Source organism: Triturus cristatus, chromosome 8, assembly GCF_964204655.1.
Source record: "Triturus cristatus chromosome 8, aTriCri1.1, whole genome shotgun sequence".
Lineage (NCBI taxonomy): Eukaryota > Metazoa > Chordata > Amphibia > Caudata > Salamandridae > Triturus > Triturus cristatus.
In genome coordinates this window covers 735,780,048-735,803,622 of record NC_140591.1, presented here as the reverse complement: position 1 = coordinate 735,803,622, position 23,575 = coordinate 735,780,048, and the positions used below count along the sequence as shown (strand labels likewise).

Here is a 23,575-nt window from a genome sequence, read left to right as displayed (position 1 = left end):
ACAACTTGAAAAGAGTACCAAGAAAAGGGCTCGTCCGGGATTTGAACCCGGGACCTCTCGCACCCAAAGCGAGAATCATACCCCTAGACCAACGAGCCCTCAAAATCCTCTTACCTCTCAAAAGCTAATACCGGCTCTAAGCCCGCAATGAAGATCATGCTGGTATCTTTATGATGCTTGGTCTGTGAATACGCATGAAAGTCAGTCTCAACTTACCCTTTCTCAAACGATAGCACTATCATTTACAAGTGTCTCCTTTTATTCCGTCCCAGCTTTGGACACGTCTTACAGGAAGTCAGCCCTTATTTATATATTTCTTCAGTGGCTGAAGCTTAATGAGAAAGAGTAACAAGTTGTTCATAACAACATAAGAAACACATTGTGCATTTTCTCTTAAATACTCCTTCACTTTGTGCCAAAAGAAATACCAAGGTGAATACCTAGGCCACAGATTCAAGCTAAAGATCTTCCTGCTGAATGCAAGGCGCATTAAAAACTGCATATCGCTGGACTAAAGCATTCCTTGCATAGCCTCTAACATCATAACATAACTGAGCTGCTAGCAGCAAGCTAACCAATACCTTTCTGAAATGAGAATGACATGTGCTTATCTGCTCAATCAGTGCTCAATTAGGCTCGATCAGGCGAGATTTAGAAAAGGTGGAAAGGGTCCAAGTGGATGCCCCTTCCTTTTTAGGGTGGGTCCTGCTGACTATCATAGGATTGCTTGTAAAAGTGGCCAGGGTCAGAGGAAAAGCTGCCAACACTTCTTAGCGTTCTCTATAGATGCAGCCATTTTCTGTGACTGTAATTTCGGCCTTTTCCCAGAAGTCTCTATTCTGCCTATGCAAATTAACAAAAGCAGTGCTTATTCCTCACTTGCTCAAATGTCCTTCCTGTCCAGAAAGCTCTGATTAAGCATGCTTATTTTCTTTTTCTGGGATATTTTAAATTGTTTCGCTGTCCAGTCTGTGGCAGTAGAAAGCTGCTTATGATGCCAGGTTTTGATGAATCCCCAAGGTACAAGTACAGAGGAATATATCAGTCTCTAGGATATGGAACTTTTAGCTAACACATCACAATATGTGATGCTTGCCAAGAAAACACTACATTCTGGAGCGCTGATGATCAGAACATTCTGCTCCTGAAGGATAGAAAAGACAGCTTGATTGAAATAAAGTCTGTTTATATTGACGCTCTCTCTCTCCCTATATATACATACATGCATACACACACACACACAGGTATGTCATGCATTTCTTCAGATTTGTTTCAACCATTTACCATTTATTGGAGAATCCCTACTTTTCAAGTGACTGCAAATGAAGTCATCTCTGGCACTTTTTGTGCAAAGTAAGAGACACACATGACACCTTTTTATAAAAGTCATCGGTTTCTTTGTTACTGTGTACTTTCAAAGCATGGGGCTTTCACACGTCAGGTAAACCTGATTACCACTACACAACAAAAGCAGATGCAGCTTTCTTATCTATGTCGTGATAGAACAGTTGTGAATTGAGTAGAAGAAGGGCCCTGATGTGATACTTATTACATGCAGCCTGTAAGATAGTCAAACATGCAGGCTAGGAAGGAAGATGCAAATATCAATGTATTAGAAAAACACCTAAAGGCGAGTGATATGCTTTCATTCATGCATGGCTAGGAAAAATCGCCATACTGTTGCAAACATTCTTACACCACCAACTGGAAATAAATGATTCTGACATTAAACGTAAAGGTGACAATGCATTTGTATCATCACCCTGAGAAGGATCATCTTGGAATTGAGCCGAGGGCCTCTGCACTCAAAGCCAGAAACACTCCACTAAAATAAGATTCCTGTTGGTGCCAACAATTCTCCATGTTAATGCTTGTTCTAGGTGAGCAGTGAACCGATTGCAGGGCTCTTTTGAAAGCAAGGTCTGAGAACCAACAGATACATCCACACGCCGATTACTTTAGTGTTTTGAGAGAATTCCCTTTCTTGGAACGAGATTGCATGAAATAATCTTCAGGGCTTGGACAATTCCATGGCAAAACGGCACCTATCAACATTGTAGCCAACACAATATAACAACTGTTTCTGCCCGGTTTCGAACCGGGGACCTTTCGCGTGTGAGGCGAACGTGATAACCACTACACTACAGAAACAGATACCTACAGTTGATTTTTCTGTAATGAAACTGCTCCGAACTGGCTATTCCATGGGCCTCTGGCTTTAGATTTCTTTCATGCAACCTGCCCGACATCCCTAGCTGAACGCTCGTACATGCCATGCAAGACCAGATGTTTGGTATTAGCTCAGACTGGGCAGGGCTGAAGCATGAGACTCTAGCAAAGAATTATCCACTACTGCAAAGAAAAAATTGATGTTGGTTTTGAAACGCAAACTTCAAAACAACTTGAAAAGAGTACCAAGAAAAGGGCTCGTCCGGGATTTGAACCCGGGACCTCTCGCACCCAAAGCGAGAATCATACCCCTAGACCAACGAGCCCTCAAAATCCTCTTACCTCTCAAAAGCTAATACCGGCTCTAAGCCCGCAATGAAGATCATGCTGGTATCTTTATGATGCTTGGTCTGTGAATACGCATGAAAGTCAGTCTCAACTTACCCTTTCTCAAACGATAGCACTATCATTTACAAGTGTCTCCTTTTATTCCGTCCCAGCTTTGGACACGTCTTACAGGAAGTCAGCCCTTATTTATATATTTCTTCAGTGGCTGAAGCTTAATGAGAAAGAGTAACAAGTTGTTCATAACAACATAAGAAACACATTGTGCATTTTCTCTTAAATACTCCTTCACTTTGTGCCAAAAGAAATACCAAGGTGAATACCTAGGCCACAGATTCAAGCTAAAGATCTTCCTGCTGAATGCAAGGCGCATTAAAAACTGCATATCGCTGGACTAAAGCATTCCTTGCATAGCCTCTAACATCATAACATAACTGAGCTGCTAGCAGCAAGCTAACCAATACCTTTCTGAAATGAGAATGACATGTGCTTATCTGCTCAATCAGTGCTCAATCAGGCTCGATCAGGCGAGATTTAGAAAAGGTGGAAAGGGTCCAAGTGGATGCCCCTTCCTTTTTAGGGTGGGTCCTGCTGACTATCATAGGATTGCTTGTAAAAGTGGCCAGGGTCAGAGGAAAAGCTGCCAACACTTCTTAGCGTTCTCTATAGATGCAGCCATTTTCTGTGACTGTAATTTCGGCCTTTTCCCAGAAGTCTCTATTCTGCCTATGCAAATTAACAAAAGCAGTGCTTATTCCTCACTTGCTCAAATGTCCTTCCTGTCCAGAAAGCTCTGATTAAGCATGCTTATTTTCTTTTTCTGGGATATTTTAAATGGTTTCGCTGTCCAGTCTGTGGCAGTAGAAAGCTGCTTATGATGCCAGGTTTTGATGAATCCCCAAGGTACAAGTACAGAGGAATATATCAGTCTCTAGGATATGGAACTTTTAGCTAACACATCACAATATGTGATGCTTGCCAAGAAAACACTACATTCTGGAGCGCTGATGATCAGAACATTCTGCTCCTGAAGGATAGAAAAGACAGCTTGATTGAAATAAAGTCTGTTTATATTGACGCTCTCTCTCTCCCTATATATACATACATGCATACACACACACACACAGGTATGTCATGCATTTCTTCAGATTTGTTTCAACCATTTACCATTTATTGGAGAATCCCTACTTTTCAAGTGACTGCAAATGAAGTCATCTCTGGCACTTTTTGTGCAAAGTAAGAGACACACATGACACCTTTTTATAAAAGTCATCGGTTTCTTTGTTACTGTGTACTTTCAAAGCATGGGGCTTTCACACGTCAGGTAAACCTGATTACCACTACACAACAAAAGCAGATGCAGCTTTCTTATCTATGTCGTGATAGAACAGTTGTGAATTGAGTAGAAGAAGGGCCCTGATGTGATACTTATTACATGCAGCCTGTAAGATAGTCAAACATGCAGGCTAGGAAGGAAGATGCAAATATCAATGTATTAGAAAAACACCTAAAGGCGAGTGATATGCTTTCATTCATGCATGGCTAGGAAAAATCGCCATACTGTTGCAAACATTCTTACACCACCAACTAGAAATAAATGATTCTGACATTAAACGTAAAGGTGACAATGCATTTGTATCATCACCCTGAGAAGGATCATCTTGGAATTGAGCCGAGGGCCTCTGCACTCAAAGCCAGAAACACTCCACTAAAATAAGATTCCTGTTGGTGCCAACAATTCTCCATGTTAATGCTTGTTCTAGGTGAGCAGTGAACCGATTGCAGGGCTCTTTTGAAAGCAAGGTCTGAGAACCAACAGATACATCCACACGCCGATTACTTTAGTGTTTTGAGAGAATTCCCTTTCTTGGAACGAGATTGCATGAAATAATCTTCAGGGCTTGGACAATTCCATGGCAAAACGGCACCTATCAACATTGTAGCCAACACAATATAACAACTGTTTCTGCCCGGTTTCGAACCGGGGACCTTTCGCGTGTGAGGCGAACGTGATAACCACTACACTACAGAAACAGATACCTACAGTTGATTTTTCTGTAATGAAACTGCTCCGAACTGGCTATTCCATGGGCCTCTGGCTTTAGATTTCTTTCATGCAACCTGCCCGACATCCCTAGCTGAACGCTCGTACATGCCATGCAAGACCAGATGTTTGGTATTAGCTCAGACTGGGCAGGGCTGAAGCATGAGACTCTAGCAAAGAATTATCCACTACTGCAAAGAAAAAATTGATGTTGGTTTTGAAACGCAAACTTCAAAACAACTTGAAAAGAGTACCAAGAAAAGGGCTCGTCCGGGATTTGAACCCGGGACCTCTCGCACCCAAAGCGAGAATCATACCCCTAGACCAACGAGCCCTCAAAATCCTCTTACCTCTCAAAAGCTAATACCGGCTCTAAGCCCGCAATGAAGATCATGCTGGTATCTTTATGATGCTTGGTCTGTGAATACGCATGAAAGTCAGTCTCAACTTACCCTTTCTCAAACGATAGCACTATCATTTACAAGTGTCTCCTTTTATTCCGTCCCAGCTTTGGACACGTCTTACAGGAAGTCAGCCCTTATTTATATATTTCTTCAGTGGCTGAAGCTTAATGAGAAAGAGTAACAAGTTGTTCATAACAACATAAGAAACACATTGTGCATTTTCTCTTAAATACTCCTTCACTTTGTGCCAAAAGAAATACCAAGGTGAATACCTAGGCCACAGATTCAAGCTAAAGATCTTCCTGCTGAATGCAAGGCGCATTAAAAACTGCATATCGCTGGACTAAAGCATTCCTTGCATAGCCTCTAACATCATAACATAACTGAGCTGCTAGCAGCAAGCTAACCAATACCTTTCTGAAATGAGAATGACATGTGCTTATCTGCTCAATCAGTGCTCAATTAGGCTCGATCAGGCGAGATTTAGAAAAGGTGGAAAGGGTCCAAGTGGATGCCCCTTCCTTTTTAGGGTGGGTCCTGCTGACTATCATAGGATTGCTTGTAAAAGTGGCCAGGGTCAGAGGAAAAGCTGCCAACACTTCTTAGCGTTCTCTATAGATGCAGCCATTTTCTGTGACTGTAATTTCGGCCTTTTCCCAGAAGTCTCTATTCTGCCTATGCAAATTAACAAAAGCAGTGCTTATTCCTCACTTGCTCAAATGTCCTTCCTGTCCAGAAAGCTCTGATTAAGCATGCTTATTTTCTTTTTCTGGGATATTTTAAATTGTTTCGCTGTCCAGTCTGTGGCAGTAGAAAGCTGCTTATGATGCCAGGTTTTGATGAATCCCCAAGGTACAAGTACAGAGGAATATATCAGTCTCTAGGATATGGAACTTTTAGCTAACACATCACAATATGTGATGCTTGCCAAGAAAACACTACATTCTGGAGCGCTGATGATCAGAACATTCTGCTCCTGAAGGATAGAAAAGACAGCTTGATTGAAATAAAGTCTGTTTATATTGACGCTCTCTCTCTCCCTATATATACATACATGCATACACACACACACACAGGTATGTCATGCATTTCTTCAGATTTGTTTCAACCATTTACCATTTATTGGAGAATCCCTACTTTTCAAGTGACTGCAAATGAAGTCATCTCTGGCACTTTTTGTGCAAAGTAAGAGACACACATGACACCTTTTTATAAAAGTCATCGGTTTCTTTGTTACTGTGTACTTTCAAAGCATGGGGCTTTCACACGTCAGGTAAACCTGATTACCACTACACAACAAAAGCAGATGCAGCTTTCTTATCTATGTCGTGATAGAACAGTTGTGAATTGAGTAGAAGAAGGGCCCTGATGTGATACTTATTACATGCAGCCTGTAAGATAGTCAAACATGCAGGCTAGGAAGGAAGATGCAAATATCAATGTATTAGAAAAACACCTAAAGGCGAGTGATATGCTTTCATTCATGCATGGCTAGGAAAAATCGCCATACTGTTGCAAACATTCTTACACCACCAACTGGAAATAAATGATTCTGACATTAAACGTAAAGGTGACAATGCATTTGTATCATCACCCTGAGAAGGATCATCTTGGAATTGAGCCGAGGGCCTCTGCACTCAAAGCCAGAAACACTCCACTAAAATAAGATTCCTGTTGGTGCCAACAATTCTCCATGTTAATGCTTGTTCTAGGTGAGCAGTGAACCGATTGCAGGGCTCTTTTGAAAGCAAGGTCTGAGAACCAACAGATACATCCACACGCCGATTACTTTAGTGTTTTGAGAGAATTCCCTTTCTTGGAACGAGATTGCATGAAATAATCTTCAGGGCTTGGACAATTCCATGGCAAAACGGCACCTATCAACATTGTAGCCAACACAATATAACAACTGTTTCTGCCCGGTTTCGAACCGGGGACCTTTCGCGTGTGAGGCGAACGTGATAACCACTACACTACAGAAACAGATACCTACAGTTGATTTTTCTGTAATGAAACTGCTCCGAACTGGCTATTCCATGGGCCTCTGGCTTTAGATTTCTTTCATGCAACCTGCCCGACATCCCTAGCTGAACGCTCGTACATGCCATGCAAGACCAGATGTTTGGTATTAGCTCAGACTGGGCAGGGCTGAAGCATGAGACTCTAGCAAAGAATTATCCACTACTGCAAAGAAAAAATTGATGTTGGTTTTGAAACGCAAACTTCAAAACAACTTGAAAAGAGTACCAAGAAAAGGGCTCGTCCGGGATTTGAACCCGGGACCTCTCGCACCCAAAGCGAGAATCATACCCCTAGACCAACGAGCCCTCAAAATCCTCTTACCTCTCAAAAGCTAATACCGGCTCTAAGCCCGCAATGAAGATCATGCTGGTATCTTTATGATGCTTGGTCTGTGAATACGCATGAAAGTCAGTCTCAACTTACCCTTTCTCAAACGATAGCACTATCATTTACAAGTGTCTCCTTTTATTCCGTCCCAGCTTTGGACACGTCTTACAGGAAGTCAGCCCTTATTTATATATTTCTTCAGTGGCTGAAGCTTAATGAGAAAGAGTAACAAGTTGTTCATAACAACATAAGAAACACATTGTGCATTTTCTCTTAAATACTCCTTCACTTTGTGCCAAAAGAAATACCAAGGTGAATACCTAGGCCACAGATTCAAGCTAAAGATCTTCCTGCTGAATGCAAGGCGCATTAAAAACTGCATATCGCTGGACTAAAGCATTCCTTGCATAGCCTCTAACATCATAACATAACTGAGCTGCTAGCAGCAAGCTAACCAATACCTTTCTGAAATGAGAATGACATGTGCTTATCTGCTCAATCAGTGCTCAATCAGGCTCGATCAGGCGAGATTTAGAAAAGGTGGAAAGGGTCCAAGTGGATGCCCCTTCCTTTTTAGGGTGGGTCCTGCTGACTATCATAGGATTGCTTGTAAAAGTGGCCAGGGTCAGAGGAAAAGCTGCCAACACTTCTTAGCGTTCTCTATAGATGCAGCCATTTTCTGTGACTGTAATTTCGGCCTTTTCCCAGAAGTCTCTATTCTGCCTATGCAAATTAACAAAAGCAGTGCTTATTCCTCACTTGCTCAAATGTCCTTCCTGTCCAGAAAGCTCTGATTAAGCATGCTTATTTTCTTTTTCTGGGATATTTTAAATTGTTTCGCTGTCCAGTCTGTGGCAGTAGAAAGCTGCTTATGATGCCAGGTTTTGATGAATCCCCAAGGTACAAGTACAGAGGAATACATCAGTCTCTAGGATATGGAACTTTTAGCTAACACATCACAATATGTGATGCTTGCCAAGAAAACACTACATTCTGGAGCGCTGATGATCAGAACATTCTGCTCCTGAAGGATAGAAAAGACAGCTTGATTGAAATAAAGTCTGTTTATATTGACGCTCTCTCTCTCCCTATATATACATACATGCATACACACACACACACAGGTATGTCATGCATTTCTTCAGATTTGTTTCAACCATTTACCATTTATTGGAGAATCCCTACTTTTCAAGTGACTGCAAATGAAGTCATCTCTGGCACTTTTTGTGCAAAGTAAGAGACACACATGACACCTTTTTATAAAAGTCATCGGTTTCTTTGTTACTGTGTACTTTCAAAGCATGGGGCTTTCACACGTCAGGTAAACCTGATTACCACTACACAACAAAAGCAGATGCAGCTTTCTTATCTATGTCGTGATAGAACAGTTGTGAATTGAGTAGAAGAAGGGCCCTGATGTGATACTTATTACATGCAGCCTGTAAGATAGTCAAACATGCAGGCTAGGAAGGAAGATGCAAATATCAATGTATTAGAAAAACACCTAAAGGCGAGTGATATGCTTTCATTCATGCATGGCTAGGAAAAATCGCCATACTGTTGCAAACATTCTTACACCACCAACTGGAAATAAATGATTCTGACATTAAACGTAAAGGTGACAATGCATTTGTATCATCACCCTGAGAAGGATCATCTTGGAATTGAGCCGAGGGCCTCTGCACTCAAAGCCAGAAACACTCCACTAAAATAAGATTCCTGTTGGTGCCAACAATTCTCCATGTTAATGCTTGTTCTAGGTGAGCAGTGAACCGATTGCAGGGCTCTTTTGAAAGCAAGGTCTGAGAACCAACAGATACATCCACACGCCGATTACTTTAGTGTTTTGAGAGAATTCCCTTTCTTGGAACGAGATTGCATGAAATAATCTTCAGGGCTTGGACAATTCCATGGCAAAACGGCACCTATCAACATTGTAGCCAACACAATATAACAACTGTTTCTGCCCGGTTTCGAACCGGGGACCTTTCGCGTGTGAGGCGAACGTGATAACCACTACACTACAGAAACAGATACCTACAGTTGATTTTTCTGTAATGAAACTGCTCCGAACTGGCTATTCCATGGGCCTCTGGCTTTAGATTTCTTTCATGCAACCTGCCCGACATCCCTAGCTGAACGCTCGTACATGCCATGCAAGACCAGATGTTTGGTATTAGCTCAGACTGGGCAGGGCTGAAGCATGAGACTCTAGCAAAGAATTATCCACTACTGCAAAGAAAAAATTGATGTTGGTTTTGAAACGCAAACTTCAAAACAACTTGAAAAGAGTACCAAGAAAAGGGCTCGTCCGGGATTTGAACCCGGGACCTCTCGCACCCAAAGCGAGAATCATACCCCTCGACCAACGAGCCCTCAAAATCCTCTTACCTCTCAAAAGCTAATACCGGCTCTAAGCCCGCAATGAAGATCATGCTGGTATCTTTATGATGCTTGGTCTGTGAATACGCATGAAAGTCAGTCTCAACTTACCCTTTCTCAAACGATAGCACTATCATTTACAAGTGTCTCCTTTTATTCCGTCCCAGCTTTGGACACGTCTTACAGGAAGTCAGCCCTTATTTATATATTTCTTCAGTGGCTGAAGCTTAATGAGAAAGAGTAACAAGTTGTTCATAACAACATAAGAAACACATTGTGCATTTTCTCTTAAATACTCCTTCACTTTGTGCCAAAAGAAATACCAAGGTGAATACCTAGGCCACAGATTCAAGCTAAAGATCTTCCTGCTGAATGCAAGGCGCAATAAAAACTGCATATCGCTGGACTAAAGCATTCCTTGCATAGCCTCTAACATCATAACATAACTGAGCTGCTAGCAGCAAGCTAACCAATACCTTTCTGAAATGAGAATGACATGTGCTTATCTGCTCAATCAGTGCTCAATCAGGCTCGATCAGGCGAGATTTAGAAAAGGTGGAAAGGGTCCAAGTGGATGCCCCTTCCTTTTTAGGGTGGGTCCTGCTGACTATCATAGGATTGCTTGTAAAAGTGGCCAGGGTCAGAGGAAAAGCTGCCAACACTTCTTAGCGTTCTCTATAGATGCAGCCATTTTCTGTGACTGTAATTTCGGCCTTTTCCCAGAAGTCTCTATTCTGCCTATGCAAATTAACAAAAGCAGTGCTTATTCCTCACTTGCTCAAATGTCCTTCCTGTCCAGAAAGCTCTGATTAAGCATGCTTATTTTCTTTTTCTGGGATATTTTAAATTGTTTCGCTGTCCAGTCTGTGGCAGTAGAAAGCTGCTTATGATGCCAGGTTTTGATGAATCCCCAAGGTACAAGTACAGAGGAATATATCAGTCTCTAGGATATGGAACTTTTAGCTAACACATCACAATATGTGATGCTTGCCAAGAAAACACTACATTCTGGAGCGCTGATGATCAGAACATTCTGCTCCTGAAGGATAGAAAAGACAGCTTGATTGAAATAAAGTCTGTTTATATTGACGCTCTCTCTCTCCCTATATATACATACATGCATACACACACACACACAGGTATGTCATGCATTTCTTCAGATTTGTTTCAACCATTTACCATTTATTGGAGAATCCCTACTTTTCAAGTGACTGCAAATGAAGTCATCTCTGGCACTTTTTGTGCAAAGTAAGAGACACACATGACACCTTTTTATAAAAGTCATCGGTTTCTTTGTTACTGTGTACTTTCAAAGCATGGGGCTTTCACACGTCAGGTAAACCTGATTACCACTACACAACAAAAGCAGATGCAGCTTTCTTATCTATGTCGTGATAGAACAGTTGTGAATTGAGTAGAAGAAGGGCCCTGATGTGATACTTATTACATGCAGCCTGTAAGATAGTCAAACATGCAGGCTAGGAAGGAAGATGCAAATATCAATGTATTAGAAAAACACCTAAAGGCGAGTGATATGCTTTCATTCATGCATGGCTAGGAAAAATCGCCATACTGTTGCAAACATTCTTACACCACCAACTGGAAATAAATGATTCTGACATTAAACGTAAAGGTGACAATGCATTTGTATCATCACCCTGAGAAGGATCATCTTGGAATTGAGCCGAGGGCCTCTGCACTCAAAGCCAGAAACACTCCACTAAAATAAGATTCCTGTTGGTGCCAACAATTCTCCATGTTAATGCTTGTTCTAGGTGAGCAGTGAACCGATTGCAGGGCTCTTTTGAAAGCAAGGTCTGAGAACCAACAGATACATCCACACGCCGATTACTTTAGTGTTTTGAGAGAATTCCCTTTCTTGGAACGAGATTGCATGAAATAATCTTCAGGGCTTGGACAATTCCATGGCAAAACGGCACCTATCAACATTGTAGCCAACACAATATAACAACTGTTTCTGCCCGGTTTCGAACCGGGGACCTTTCGCGTGTGAGGCGAACGTGATAACCACTACACTACAGAAACAGATACCTACAGTTGATTTTTCTGTAATGAAACTGCTCCGAACTGGCTATTCCATGGGCCTCTGGCTTTAGATTTCTTTCATGCAACCTGCCCGACATCCCTAGCTGAACGCTCGTACATGCCATGCAAGACCAGATGTTTGGTATTAGCTCAGACTGGGCAGGGCTGAAGCATGAGACTCTAGCAAAGAATTATCCACTACTGCAAAGAAAAAATTGATGTTGGTTTTGAAACGCAAACTTCAAAACAACTTGAAAAGAGTACCAAGAAAAGGGCTCGTCCGGGATTTGAACCCGGGACCTCTCGCACCCAAAGCGAGAATCATACCCCTAGACCAACGAGCCCTCAAAATCCTCTTACCTCTCAAAAGCTAATACCGGCTCTAAGCCCGCAATGAAGATCATGCTGGTATCTTTATGATGCTTGGTCTGTGAATACGCATGAAAGTCAGTCTCAACTTACCCTTTCTCAAACGATAGCACTATCATTTACAAGTGTCTCCTTTTATTCCGTCCCAGCTTTGGACACGTCTTACAGGAAGTCAGCCCTTATTTATATATTTCTTCAGTGGCTGAAGCTTAATGAGAAAGAGTAACAAGTTGTTCATAACAACATAAGAAACACATTGTGCATTTTCTCTTAAATACTCCTTCACTTTGTGCCAAAAGAAATACCAAGGTGAATACCTAGGCCACAGATTCAAGCTAAAGATCTTCCTGCTGAATGCAAGGCGCATTAAAAACTGCATATCGCTGGACTAAAGCATTCCTTGCATAGCCTCTAACATCATAACATAACTGAGCTGCTAGCAGCAAGCTAACCAATACCTTTCTGAAATGAGAATGACATGTGCTTATCTGCTCAATCAGTGCTCAATCAGGCTCGATCAGGCGAGATTTAGAAAAGGTGGAAAGGGTCCAAGTGGATGCCCCTTCCTTTTTAGGGTGGGTCCTGCTGACTATCATAGGATTGCTTGTAAAAGTGGCCAGGGTCAGAGGAAAAGCTGCCAACACTTCTTAGCGTTCTCTATAGATGCAGCCATTTTCTGTGACTGTAATTTCGGCCTTTTCCCAGAAGTCTCTATTCTGCCTATGCAAATTAACAAAAGCAGTGCTTATTCCTCACTTGCTCAAATGTCCTTCCTGTCCAGAAAGCTCTGATTAAGCATGCTTATTTTCTTTTTCTGGGATATTTTAAATTGTTTCGCTGTCCAGTCTGTGGCAGTAGAAAGCTGCTTATGATGCCAGGTTTTGATGAATCCCCAAGGTACAAGTACAGAGGAATATATCAGTCTCTAGGATATGGAACTTTTAGCTAACACATCACAATATGTGATGCTTGCCAAGAAAACACTACATTCTGGAGCGCTGATGATCAGAACATTCTGCTCCTGAAGGATAGAAAAGACAGCTTGATTGAAATAAAGTCTGTTTATATTGACGCTCTCTCTCTCCCTATATATACATACATGCATACACACACACACACAGGTATGTCATGCATTTCTTCAGATTTGTTTCAACCATTTACCATTTATTGGAGAATCCCTACTTTTCAAGTGACTGCAAATGAAGTCATCTCTGGCACTTTTTGTGCAAAGTAAGAGACACACATGACACCTTTTTATAAAAGTCATCGGTTTCTTTGTTACTGTGTACTTTCAAAGCATGGGGCTTTCACACGTCAGGTAAACCTGATTACCACTACACAACAAAAGCAGATGCAGCTTTCTTATCTATGTCGTGATAGAACAGTTGTGAATTGAGTAGAAGAAGGGCCCTGATGTGATACTTATTACATGCAGCCTGTAAGATAGTCAAACATGCAGGCTAGGAAGGAAGATGCAAATATCAATGTATTAGAAAAACACCTAAAGGCGAGTGATATGCTTTCATTCATGCATGGCTAGGAAAAATCGCCATACTGTTGCAAACATTCTTACACCACCAACTGGAAATAAATGATTCTGACATTAAACGTAAAGGTGACAATGCATTTGTATCATCACCCTGAGAAGGATCATCTTGGAATTGAGCCGAGGGCCTCTGCACTCAAAGCCAGAAACACTCCACTAAAATAAGATTCCTGTTGGTGCCAACAATTCTCCATGTTAATGCTTGTTCTAGGTGAGCAGTGAACCGATTGCAGGGCTCTTTTGAAAGCAAGGTCTGAGAACCAACAGATACATCCACACGCCGATTACTTTAGTGTTTTGAGAGAATTCCCTTTCTTGGAACGAGATTGCATGAAATAATCTTCAGGGCTTGGACAATTCCATGGCAAAACGGCACCTATCAACATTGTAGCCAACACAATATAACAACTGTTTCTGCCCGGTTTCGAACCGGGGACCTTTCGCGTGTGAGGCGAACGTGATAACCACTACACTACAGAAACAGATACCTACAGTTGATTTTTCTGTAATGAAACTGCTCCGAACTGGCTATTCCATGGGCCTCTGGCTTTAGATTTCTTTCATGCAACCTGCCCGACATCCCTAGCTGAACGCTCGTACATGCCATGCAAGACCAGATGTTTGGTATTAGCTCAGACTGGGCAGGGCTGAAGCATGAGACTCTAGCAAAGAATTATCCACTACTGCAAAGAAAAAATTGATGTTGGTTTTGAAACGCAAACTTCAAAACAACTTGAAAAGAGTACCAAGAAAAGGGCTCGTCCGGGATTTGAACCCGGGACCTCTCGCACCCAAAGCGAGAATCATACCCCTAGACCAACGAGCCCTCAAAATCCTCTTACCTCTCAAAAGCTAATACCGGCTCTAAGCCCGCAATGAAGATCATGCTGGTATCTTTATGATGCTTGGTCTGTGAATACGCATGAAAGTCAGTCTCAACTTACCCTTTCTCAAACGATAGCACTATCATTTACAAGTGTCTCCTTTTATTCCGTCCCAGCTTTGGACACGTCTTACAGGAAGTCAGCCCTTATTTATATATTTCTTCAGTGGCTGAAGCTTAATGAGAAAGAGTAACAAGTTGTTCATAACAACATAAGAAACACATTGTGCATTTTCTCTTAAATACTCCTTCACTTTGTGCCAAAAGAAATACCAAGGTGAATACCTAGGCCACAGATTCAAGCTAAAGATCTTCCTGCTGAATGCAAGGCGCATTAAAAACTGCATATCGCTGGACTAAAGCATTCCTTGCATAGCCTCTAACATCATAACATAACTGAGCTGCTAGCAGCAAGCTAACCAATACCTTTCTGAAATGAGAATGACATGTGCTTATCTGCTCAATCAGTGCTCAATCAGGCTCGATCAGGCGAGATTTAGAAAAGGTGGAAAGGGTCCAAGTGGATGCCCCTTCCTTTTTAGGGTGGGTCCTGCTGACTATCATAGGATTGCTTGTAAAAGTGGCCAGGGTCAGAGGAAAAGCTGCCAACACTTCTTAGCGTTCTCTATAGATGCAGCCATTTTCTGTGACTGTAATTTCGGCCTTTTCCCAGAAGTCTCTATTCTGCCTATGCAAATTAACAAAAGCAGTGCTTATTCCTCACTTGCTCAAATGTCCTTCCTGTCCAGAAAGCTCTGATTAAGCATGCTTATTTTCTTTTTCTGGGATATTTTAAATTGTTTCGCTGTCCAGTCTGTGGCAGTAGAAAGCTGCTTATGATGCCAGGTTTTGATGAATCCCCAAGGTACAAGTACAGAGGAATATATCAGTCTCTAGGATATGGAACTTTTAGCTAACACATCACAATATGTGATGCTTGCCAAGAAAACACTACATTCTGGAGCGCTGATGATCAGAACATTCTGCTCCTGAAGGATAGAAAAGACAGCTTGATTGAAATAAAGTCTGTTTATATTGACGCTCTCTCTCTCCCTATATATACATACATGCATACACACACACACACAGGTATGTCATGCATTTCTTCAGATTTGTTTCAACCATTTACCATTTATTGGAGAATCCCTACTTTTCAAGTGACTGCAAATGAAGTCATCTCTGGCACTTTTTGTGCAAAGTAAGAGACACACATGACACCTTTTTATAAAAGTCATCGGTTTCTTTGTTACTGTGTACTTTCAAAGCATGGGGCTTTCACACGTCAGGTAAACCTGATTACCACTACACAACAAAAGCAGATGCAGCTTTCTTATCTATGTCGTGATAGAACAGTTGTGAATTGAGTAGAAGAAGGGCCCTGATGTGATACTTATTACATGCAGCCTGTAAGATAGTCAAACATGCAGGCTAGGAAGGAAGATGCAAATATCAATGTATTAGAAAAACACCTAAAGGCGAGTGATATGCTTTCATTCATGCATGGCTAGGAAAAATCGCCATACTGTTGCAAACATTCTTACACCACCAACTGGAAATAAATGATTCTGACATTAAACGTAAAGGTGACAATGCATTTGTATCATCACCCTGAGAAGGATCATCTTGGAATTGAGCCGAGGGCCTCTGCACTCAAAGCCAGAAACACTCCACTAAAATAAGATTCCTGTTGGTGCCAACAATTCTCCATGTTAATGCTTGTTCTAGGTGAGCAGTGAACCGATTGCAGGGCTCTTTTGAAAGCAAGGTCTGAGAACCAACAGATACATCCACACGCCGATTACTTTAGTGTTTTGAGAGAATTCCCTTTCTTGGAACGAGATTGCATGAAATAATCTTCAGGGCTTGGACAATTCCATGGCAAAACGGCACCTATCAACATTGTAGCCAACACAATATCACAACTGTTTCTGCCCGGTTTCGAACCGGGGACCTTTCGCGTGTGAGGCGAACGTGATAACCACTACACTACAGAAACAGATACCTACAGTTGATTTTTCTGTAATGAAACTGCTCCGAACTGGCTATTCCATGGGCCTCTGGCTTTAGATTTCTTTCATGCAACCTGCCCGACATCCCTAGCTGAACGCTCGTACATGCCATGCAAGACCAGATGTTTGGTATTAGCTCAGACTGGGCAGGGCTGAAGCATGAGACTCTAGCAAAGAATTATCCACTACTGCAAAGAAAAAATTGATGTTGGTTTTGAAACGCAAACTTCAAAACAACTTGAAAAGAGTACCAAGAAAAGGGCTCGTCCGGGATTTGAACCCGGGACCTCTCGCACCCAAAGCGAGAATCATACCCCTCGACCAACGAGCCCTCAAAATCCTCTTACCTCTCAAAAGCTAATACCGGCTCTAAGCCCGCAATGAAGATCATGCTGGTATCTTTATGATGCTTGGTCTGTGAATACGCATGAAAGTCAGTCTCAACTTACCCTTTCTCAAACGATAGCACTATCATTTACAAGTGTCTCCTTTTATTCCGTCCCAGCTTTGGACACGTCTTACAGGAAGTCAGCCCTTATTTATATATTTCTTCAGTGGCTGAAGCTTAATGAGAAAGAGTAACAAGTTGTTCATAACAACATAAGAAACACATTGTGCATTTTCTCTTAAATACTCCTTCACTTTGTGCCAAAAGAAATACCAAGGTGAATACCTAGGCCACAGATTCAAGCTAAAGATCTTCCTGCTGAATGCAAGGCGCAATAAAAACTGCATATCGCTGGACTAAAGCATTCCTTGCATAGCCTCTAACATCATAACATAACTGAGCTGCTAGCAGCAAGCTAACCAATACCTTTCTGAAATGAGAATGACATGTGCTTATCTGCTCAATCAGTGCTCAATCAGGCTCAATCAGGCGAGATTTAGAAAAGGTGGAAAGGGTCCAAGTGGATGCCCCTTCCTTTTTAGGGTGGGTCCTGCTGACTATCATAGGATTGCTTGTAAAAGTGGCCAGGGTCAGAGGAAAAGCTGCCAACACTTCTTAGCGTTCTCTATAGATGCAGCCATTTTCTGTGACTGTAATTTCGGCCTTTTCCCAGAAGTCTCTATTCTGCCTATGCAAATTAACAAAAGCAGTGCTTATTCCTCACTTGCTCAAATGTCCTTCCTGTCCAGAAAGCTCTGATTAAGCATGCTTATTTTCTTTTTCTGGGATATTTTAAATTGTTTCGCTGTCCAGTCTGTGGCAGTAGAAAGCTGCTTATGATGCCAGGTTTTGATGAATCCCCAAGGTACAAGTACAGAGGAATATATCAGTCTCTAGGATATGGAACTTTTAGCTAACACATCACAATATGTGATGCTTGCCAAGAAAACACTACATTCTGGAGCGCTGATGATCAGAACATTCTGCTCCTGAAGGATAGAAAAGACAGCTTGATTGAAATAAAGTCTGTTTATATTGACGCTCTCTCTCTCCCTATATATACATACATGCATACACACACACACACAGGTATGTCATGCATTTCTTCAGATTTGTTTCAACCATTTACCATTTATTGGAGAATCCCTACTTTTCAAGTGACTGCAAATGAAGTCATCTCTGGCACTTTTTGTGCAAAGTAAGAGACACACATGACACCTTTTTATAAAAGTCATCGGTTTCTTTGTTACTGTGTACTTTCAAAGCATGGGGCTTTCACACGTCAGGTAAACCTGATTACCACTACACAACAAAAGCAGATGCAGCTTTCTTATCTATGTCGTGATAGAACAGTTGTGAATTGAGTAGAAGAAGGGCCCTGATGTGATACTTATTACATGCAGCCTGTAAGATAGTCAAACATGCAGGCTAGGAAGGAAGATGCAAATATCAATGTATTAGAAAAACACCTAAAGGCGAGTGATATGCTTTCATTCATGCATGGCTAGGAAAAATCGCCATACTGTTGCAAACATTCTTACACCACCAACTGGAAATAAATGATTCTGACATTAAACGTAAAGGTGACAATGCATTTGTATCATCACCCTGAGAAGGATCATCTTGGAATTGAGCCGAGGGCCTCTGCACTCAAAGCCAGAAACACTCCACTAAAATAAGATTCCTGTTGGTGCCAACAATTCTCCATGTTAATGCTTGTTCTAGGTGAGCAGTGAACCGATTGCAGGGCTCTTTTGAAAGCAAGGTCTGAGAACCAACAGATACATCCACACGCCGATTACTTTAGTGTTTTGAGAGAATTCCCTTTCTTGGAACGAGATTGCATGAAATAATCTTCAGGGCTTGGACAATTCCATGGCAAAACGGCACCTATCAACATTGTAGCCAACACAATATAACAACTGTTTCTGCCCGGTTTCGAACCGGGGACCTTTCGCGTGTGAGGCGAACGTGATAACCACTACACTACAGAAACAGATACCTACAGTTGATTTTTCTGTAATGAAACTGCTCCGAACTGGCTATTCCATGGGCCTCTGGCTTTAGATTTCTTTCATGCAACCTGCCCGACATCCCTAGCTGAACGCTCGTACATGCCATGCAAGACCAGATGTTTGGTATTAGCTCAGACTGGGCAGGGCTGAAGCATGAGACTCTAGCAAAGAATTATCCACTACTGCAAAGAAAAAATTGATGTTGGTTTTGAAACGCAAACTTCAAAACAACTTGAAAAGAGTACCAAGAAAAGGGCTCGTCCGGGATTTGAACCCGGGACCTCTCGCACCCAAAGCGAGAATCATACCCCTAGACCAACGAGCCCTCAAAATCCTCTTACCTCTCAAAAGCTAATACCGGCTCTAAGCCCGCAATGAAGATCATGCTGGTATCTTTATGATGCTTGGTCTGTGAATACGCATGAAAGTCAGTCTCAACTTACCCTTTCTCAAACGATAGCACTATCATTTACAAGTGTCTCCTTTTATTCCGTCCCAGCTTTGGACACGTCTTACAGGAAGTCAGCCCTTATTTATATATTTCTTCAGTGGCTGAAGCTTAATGAGAAAGAGTAACAAGTTGTTCATAACAACATAAGAAACACATTGTGCATTTTCTCTTAAATACTCCTTCACTTTGTGCCAAAAGAAATACCAAGGTGAATACCTAGGCCACAGATTCAAGCTAAAGATCTTCCTGCTGAATGCAAGGCGCATTAAAAACTGCATATCGCTGGACTAAAGCATTCCTTGCATAGCCTCTAACATCATAACATAACTGAGCTGCTAGCAGCAAGCTAACCAATACCTTTCTGAAATGAGAATGACATGTGCTTATCTGCTCAATCAGTGCTCAATCAGGCTCGATCAGGCGAGATTTAGAAAAGGTGGAAAGGGTCCAAGTGGATGCCCCTTCCTTTTTAGGGTGGGTCCTGCTGACTATCATAGGATTGCTTGTAAAAGTGGCCAGGGTCAGAGGAAAAGCTGCCAACACTTCTTAGCGTTCTCTATAGATGCAGCCATTTTCTGTGACTGTAATTTCGGCCTTTTCCCAGAAGTCTCTATTCTGCCTATGCAAATTAACAAAAGCAGTGCTTATTCCTCACTTGCTCAAATGTCCTTCCTGTCCAGAAAGCTCTGATTAAGCATGCTTATTTTCTTTTTCTGGGATATTTTAAATTGTTTCGCTGTCCAGTCTGTGGCAGTAGAAAGCTGCTTATGATGCCAGGTTTTGATGAATCCCCAAGGTACAAGTACAGAGGAATATATCAGTCTCTAGGATATGGAACTTTTAGCTAACACATCACAATATGTGATGCTTGCCAAGAAAACACTACATTCTGGAGCGCTGATGATCAGAACATTCTGCTCCTGAAGGATAGAAAAGACAGCTTGATTGAAATAAAGTCTGTTTATATTGACGCTCTCTCTCTCCCTATATATACATACATGCATACACACACACACACAGGTATGTCATGCATTTCTTCAGATTTGTTTCAACCATTTACCATTTATTGGAGAATCCCTACTTTTCAAGTGACTGCAAATGAAGTCATCTCTGGCACTTTTTGTGCAAAGTAAGAGACACACATGACACCTTTTTATAAAAGTCATCGGTTTCTTTGTTACTGTGTACTTTCAAAGCATGGGGCTTTCACACGTCAGGTAAACCTGATTACCACTACACAACAAAAGCAGATGCAGCTTTCTTATCTATGTCGTGATAGAACAGTTGTGAATTGAGTAGAAGAAGGGCCCTGATGTGATACTTATTACATGCAGCCTGTAAGATAGTCAAACATGCAGGCTAGGAAGGAAGATGCAAATATCAATGTATTAGAAAAACACCTAAAGGCGAGTGATATGCTTTCATTCATGCATGGCTAGGAAAAATCGCCATACTGTTGCAAACATTCTTACACCACCAACTGGAAATAAATGATTCTGACATTAAACGTAAAGGTGACAATGCATTTGTATCATCACCCTGAGAAGGATCATCTTGGAATTGAGCCGAGGGCCTCTGCACTCAAAGCCAGAAACACTCCACTAAAATAAGATTCCTGTTGGTGCCAACAATTCTCCATGTTAATGCTTGTTCTAGGTGAGCAGTGAACCGATTGCAGGGCTCTTTTGAAAGCAAGGTCTGAGAACCAACAGATACATCCACACGCCGATTACTTTAGTGTTTTGAGAGAATTCCCTTTCTTGGAACGAGATTGCATGAAATAATCTTCAGGGCTTGGACAATTCCATGGCAAAACGGCACCTATCAACATTGTAGCCAACACAATATAACAACTGTTTCTGCCCGGTTTCGAACCGGGGACCTTTCGCGTGTGAGGCGAACGTGATAACCACTACACTACAGAAACAGATACCTACAGTTGATTTTTCTGTAATGAAACTGCTCCGAACTGGCTATTCCATGGGCCTCTGGCTTTAGATTTCTTTCATGCAACCTGCCCGACATCCCTAGCTGAACGCTCGTACATGCCATGCAAGACCAGATGTTTGGTATTAGCTCAGACTGGGCAGGGCTGAAGCATGAGACTCTAGCAAAGAATTATCCACTACTGCAAAGAAAAAATTGATGTTGGTTTTGAAACGCAAACTTCAAAACAACTTGAAAAGAGTACCAAGAAAAGGGCTCGTCCGGGATTTGAACCCGGGACCTCTCGCACCCAAAGCGAGAATCATACCCCTAGACCAACGAGCCCTCAAAATCCTCTTACCTCTCAAAAGCTAATACCGGCTCTAAGCCCGCAATGAAGATCATGCTGGTATCTTTATGATGCTTGGTCTGTGAATACGCATGAAAGTCAGTCTCAACTTACCCTTTCTCAAACGATAGCACTATCATTTACAAGTGTCTCCTTTTATTCCGTCCCAGCTTTGGACACGTCTTACAGGAAGTCAGCCCTTATTTATATATTTCTTCAGTGGCTGAAGCTTAATGAGAAAGAGTAACAAGTTGTTCATAACAACATAAGAAACACATTGTGCATTTTCTCTTAAATACTCCTTCACTTTGTGCCAAAAGAAATACCAAGGTGAATACCTAGGCCACAGATTCAAGCTAAAGATCTTCCTGCTGAATGCAAGGCGCATTAAAAACTGCATATCGCTGGACTAAAGCATTCCTTGCATAGCCTCTAACATCATAACATAACTGAGCTGCTAGCAGCAAGCTAACCAATACCTTTCTGAAATGAGAATGACATGTGCTTATCTGCTCAATCAGTGCTCAATCAGGCTCGATCAGGCGAGATTTAGAAAAGGTGGAAAGGGTCCAAGTGGATGCCCCTTCCTTTTTAGGGTGGGTCCTGCTGACTATCATAGGATTGCTTGTAAAAGTGGCCAGGGTCAGAGGAAAAGCTGCCAACACTTCTTAGCGTTCTCTATAGATGCAGCCATTTTCTGTGACTGTAATTTCGGCCTTTTCCCAGAAGTCTCTATTCTGCCTATGCAAATTAACAAAAGCAGTGCTTATTCCTCACTTGCTCAAATGTCCTTCCTGTCCAGAAAGCTCTGATTAAGCATGCTTATTTTCTTTTTCTGGGATATTTTAAATTGTTTCGCTGTCCAGTCTGTGGCAGTAGAAAGCTGCTTATGATGCCAGGTTTTGATGAATCCCCAAGGTACAAGTACAGAGGAATATATCAGTCTCTAGGATATGGAACTTTTAGCTAACACATCACAATATGTGATGCTTGCCAAGAAAACACTACATTCTGGAGCGCTGATGATCAGAACATTCTGCTCCTGAAGGATAGAAAAGACAGCTTGATTGAAATAAAGTCTGTTTATATTGACGCTCTCTCTCTCCCTATATATACATACATGCATACACACACACACACAGGTATGTCATGCATTTCTTCAGATTTGTTTCAACCATTTACCATTTATTGGAGAATCCCTACTTTTCAAGTGACTGCAAATGAAGTCATCTCTGGCACTTTTTGTGCAAAGTAAGAGACACACATGACACCTTTTTATAAAAGTCATCGGTTTCTTTGTTACTGTGTACTTTCAAAGCATGGGGCTTTCACACGTCAGGTAAACCTGATTACCACTACACAACAAAAGCAGATGCAGCTTTCTTATCTATGTCGTGATAGAACAGTTGTGAATTGAGTAGAAGAAGGGCCCTGATGTGATACTTATTACATGCAGCCTGTAAGATAGTCAAACATGCAGGCTAGGAAGGAAGATGCAAATATCAATGTATTAGAAAAACACCTAAAGGCGAGTGATATGCTTTCATTCATGCATGGCTAGGAAAAATCGCCATACTGTTGCAAACATTCTTACACCACCAACTGGAAATAAATGATTCTGACATTAAACGTAAAGGTGACAATGCATTTGTATCATCACCCTGAGAAGGATCATCTTGGAATTGAGCCGAGGGCCTCTGCACTCAAAGCCAGAAACACTCCACTAAAATAAGATTCCTGTTGGTGCCAACAATTCTCCATGTTAATGCTTGTTCTAGGTGAGCAGTGAACCGATTGCAGGGCTCTTTTGAAAGCAAGGTCTGAGAACCAACAGATACATCCACACGCCGATTACTTTAGTGTTTTGAGAGAATTCCCTTTCTTGGAACGAGATTGCATG

General features: G+C 41.7%; 17 non-coding genes across 17 annotated transcripts; all 17 read right to left on the bottom strand.

The window, feature by feature from the left end:
- Positions 1 to 26: 26 nt before the first annotated feature.
- TRNAP-UGG (transfer RNA proline (anticodon UGG)) lies at positions 27 to 98 on the bottom strand. The gene has a single exon. It is a non-coding gene; the product is annotated as a tRNA-Pro (tRNA).
- A 1,980-nt stretch (positions 99 to 2,078) lies between these two features.
- TRNAV-CAC (transfer RNA valine (anticodon CAC)) lies at positions 2,079 to 2,151 on the bottom strand. Its single transcript has one exon. It is a non-coding gene; the product is annotated as a tRNA-Val (tRNA).
- A 272-nt stretch (positions 2,152 to 2,423) lies between these two features.
- On the bottom strand, positions 2,424 to 2,495 carry TRNAP-UGG (transfer RNA proline (anticodon UGG)). The gene has a single exon. It is a non-coding gene; the product is annotated as a tRNA-Pro (tRNA).
- Positions 2,496 to 4,475: 1,980 nt separating this feature from the next.
- Positions 4,476 to 4,548, bottom strand: TRNAV-CAC (transfer RNA valine (anticodon CAC)). The gene has a single exon. It is a non-coding gene; the product is annotated as a tRNA-Val (tRNA).
- A 272-nt stretch (positions 4,549 to 4,820) lies between these two features.
- On the bottom strand, positions 4,821 to 4,892 carry TRNAP-UGG (transfer RNA proline (anticodon UGG)). The gene has a single exon. It is a non-coding gene; the product is annotated as a tRNA-Pro (tRNA).
- Positions 4,893 to 6,872: 1,980 nt separating this feature from the next.
- TRNAV-CAC (transfer RNA valine (anticodon CAC)) lies at positions 6,873 to 6,945 on the bottom strand. Its single transcript has one exon. It is a non-coding gene; the product is annotated as a tRNA-Val (tRNA).
- Positions 6,946 to 7,217: 272 nt separating this feature from the next.
- Positions 7,218 to 7,289, bottom strand: TRNAP-UGG (transfer RNA proline (anticodon UGG)). Its single transcript has one exon. It is a non-coding gene; the product is annotated as a tRNA-Pro (tRNA).
- A 1,980-nt stretch (positions 7,290 to 9,269) lies between these two features.
- Positions 9,270 to 9,342, bottom strand: TRNAV-CAC (transfer RNA valine (anticodon CAC)). The gene has a single exon. It is a non-coding gene; the product is annotated as a tRNA-Val (tRNA).
- A 2,324-nt stretch (positions 9,343 to 11,666) lies between these two features.
- On the bottom strand, positions 11,667 to 11,739 carry TRNAV-CAC (transfer RNA valine (anticodon CAC)). Its single transcript has one exon. It is a non-coding gene; the product is annotated as a tRNA-Val (tRNA).
- Positions 11,740 to 12,011: 272 nt separating this feature from the next.
- On the bottom strand, positions 12,012 to 12,083 carry TRNAP-UGG (transfer RNA proline (anticodon UGG)). The gene has a single exon. It is a non-coding gene; the product is annotated as a tRNA-Pro (tRNA).
- Positions 12,084 to 14,063: 1,980 nt separating this feature from the next.
- On the bottom strand, positions 14,064 to 14,136 carry TRNAV-CAC (transfer RNA valine (anticodon CAC)). The gene has a single exon. It is a non-coding gene; the product is annotated as a tRNA-Val (tRNA).
- A 272-nt stretch (positions 14,137 to 14,408) lies between these two features.
- TRNAP-UGG (transfer RNA proline (anticodon UGG)) lies at positions 14,409 to 14,480 on the bottom strand. The gene has a single exon. It is a non-coding gene; the product is annotated as a tRNA-Pro (tRNA).
- Positions 14,481 to 16,460: 1,980 nt separating this feature from the next.
- On the bottom strand, positions 16,461 to 16,533 carry TRNAV-CAC (transfer RNA valine (anticodon CAC)). The gene has a single exon. It is a non-coding gene; the product is annotated as a tRNA-Val (tRNA).
- A 2,324-nt stretch (positions 16,534 to 18,857) lies between these two features.
- Positions 18,858 to 18,930, bottom strand: TRNAV-CAC (transfer RNA valine (anticodon CAC)). Its single transcript has one exon. It is a non-coding gene; the product is annotated as a tRNA-Val (tRNA).
- A 272-nt stretch (positions 18,931 to 19,202) lies between these two features.
- Positions 19,203 to 19,274, bottom strand: TRNAP-UGG (transfer RNA proline (anticodon UGG)). Its single transcript has one exon. It is a non-coding gene; the product is annotated as a tRNA-Pro (tRNA).
- A 1,980-nt stretch (positions 19,275 to 21,254) lies between these two features.
- TRNAV-CAC (transfer RNA valine (anticodon CAC)) lies at positions 21,255 to 21,327 on the bottom strand. The gene has a single exon. It is a non-coding gene; the product is annotated as a tRNA-Val (tRNA).
- Positions 21,328 to 21,599: 272 nt separating this feature from the next.
- On the bottom strand, positions 21,600 to 21,671 carry TRNAP-UGG (transfer RNA proline (anticodon UGG)). Its single transcript has one exon. It is a non-coding gene; the product is annotated as a tRNA-Pro (tRNA).
- Positions 21,672 to 23,575: the final 1,904 nt, after the last annotated feature.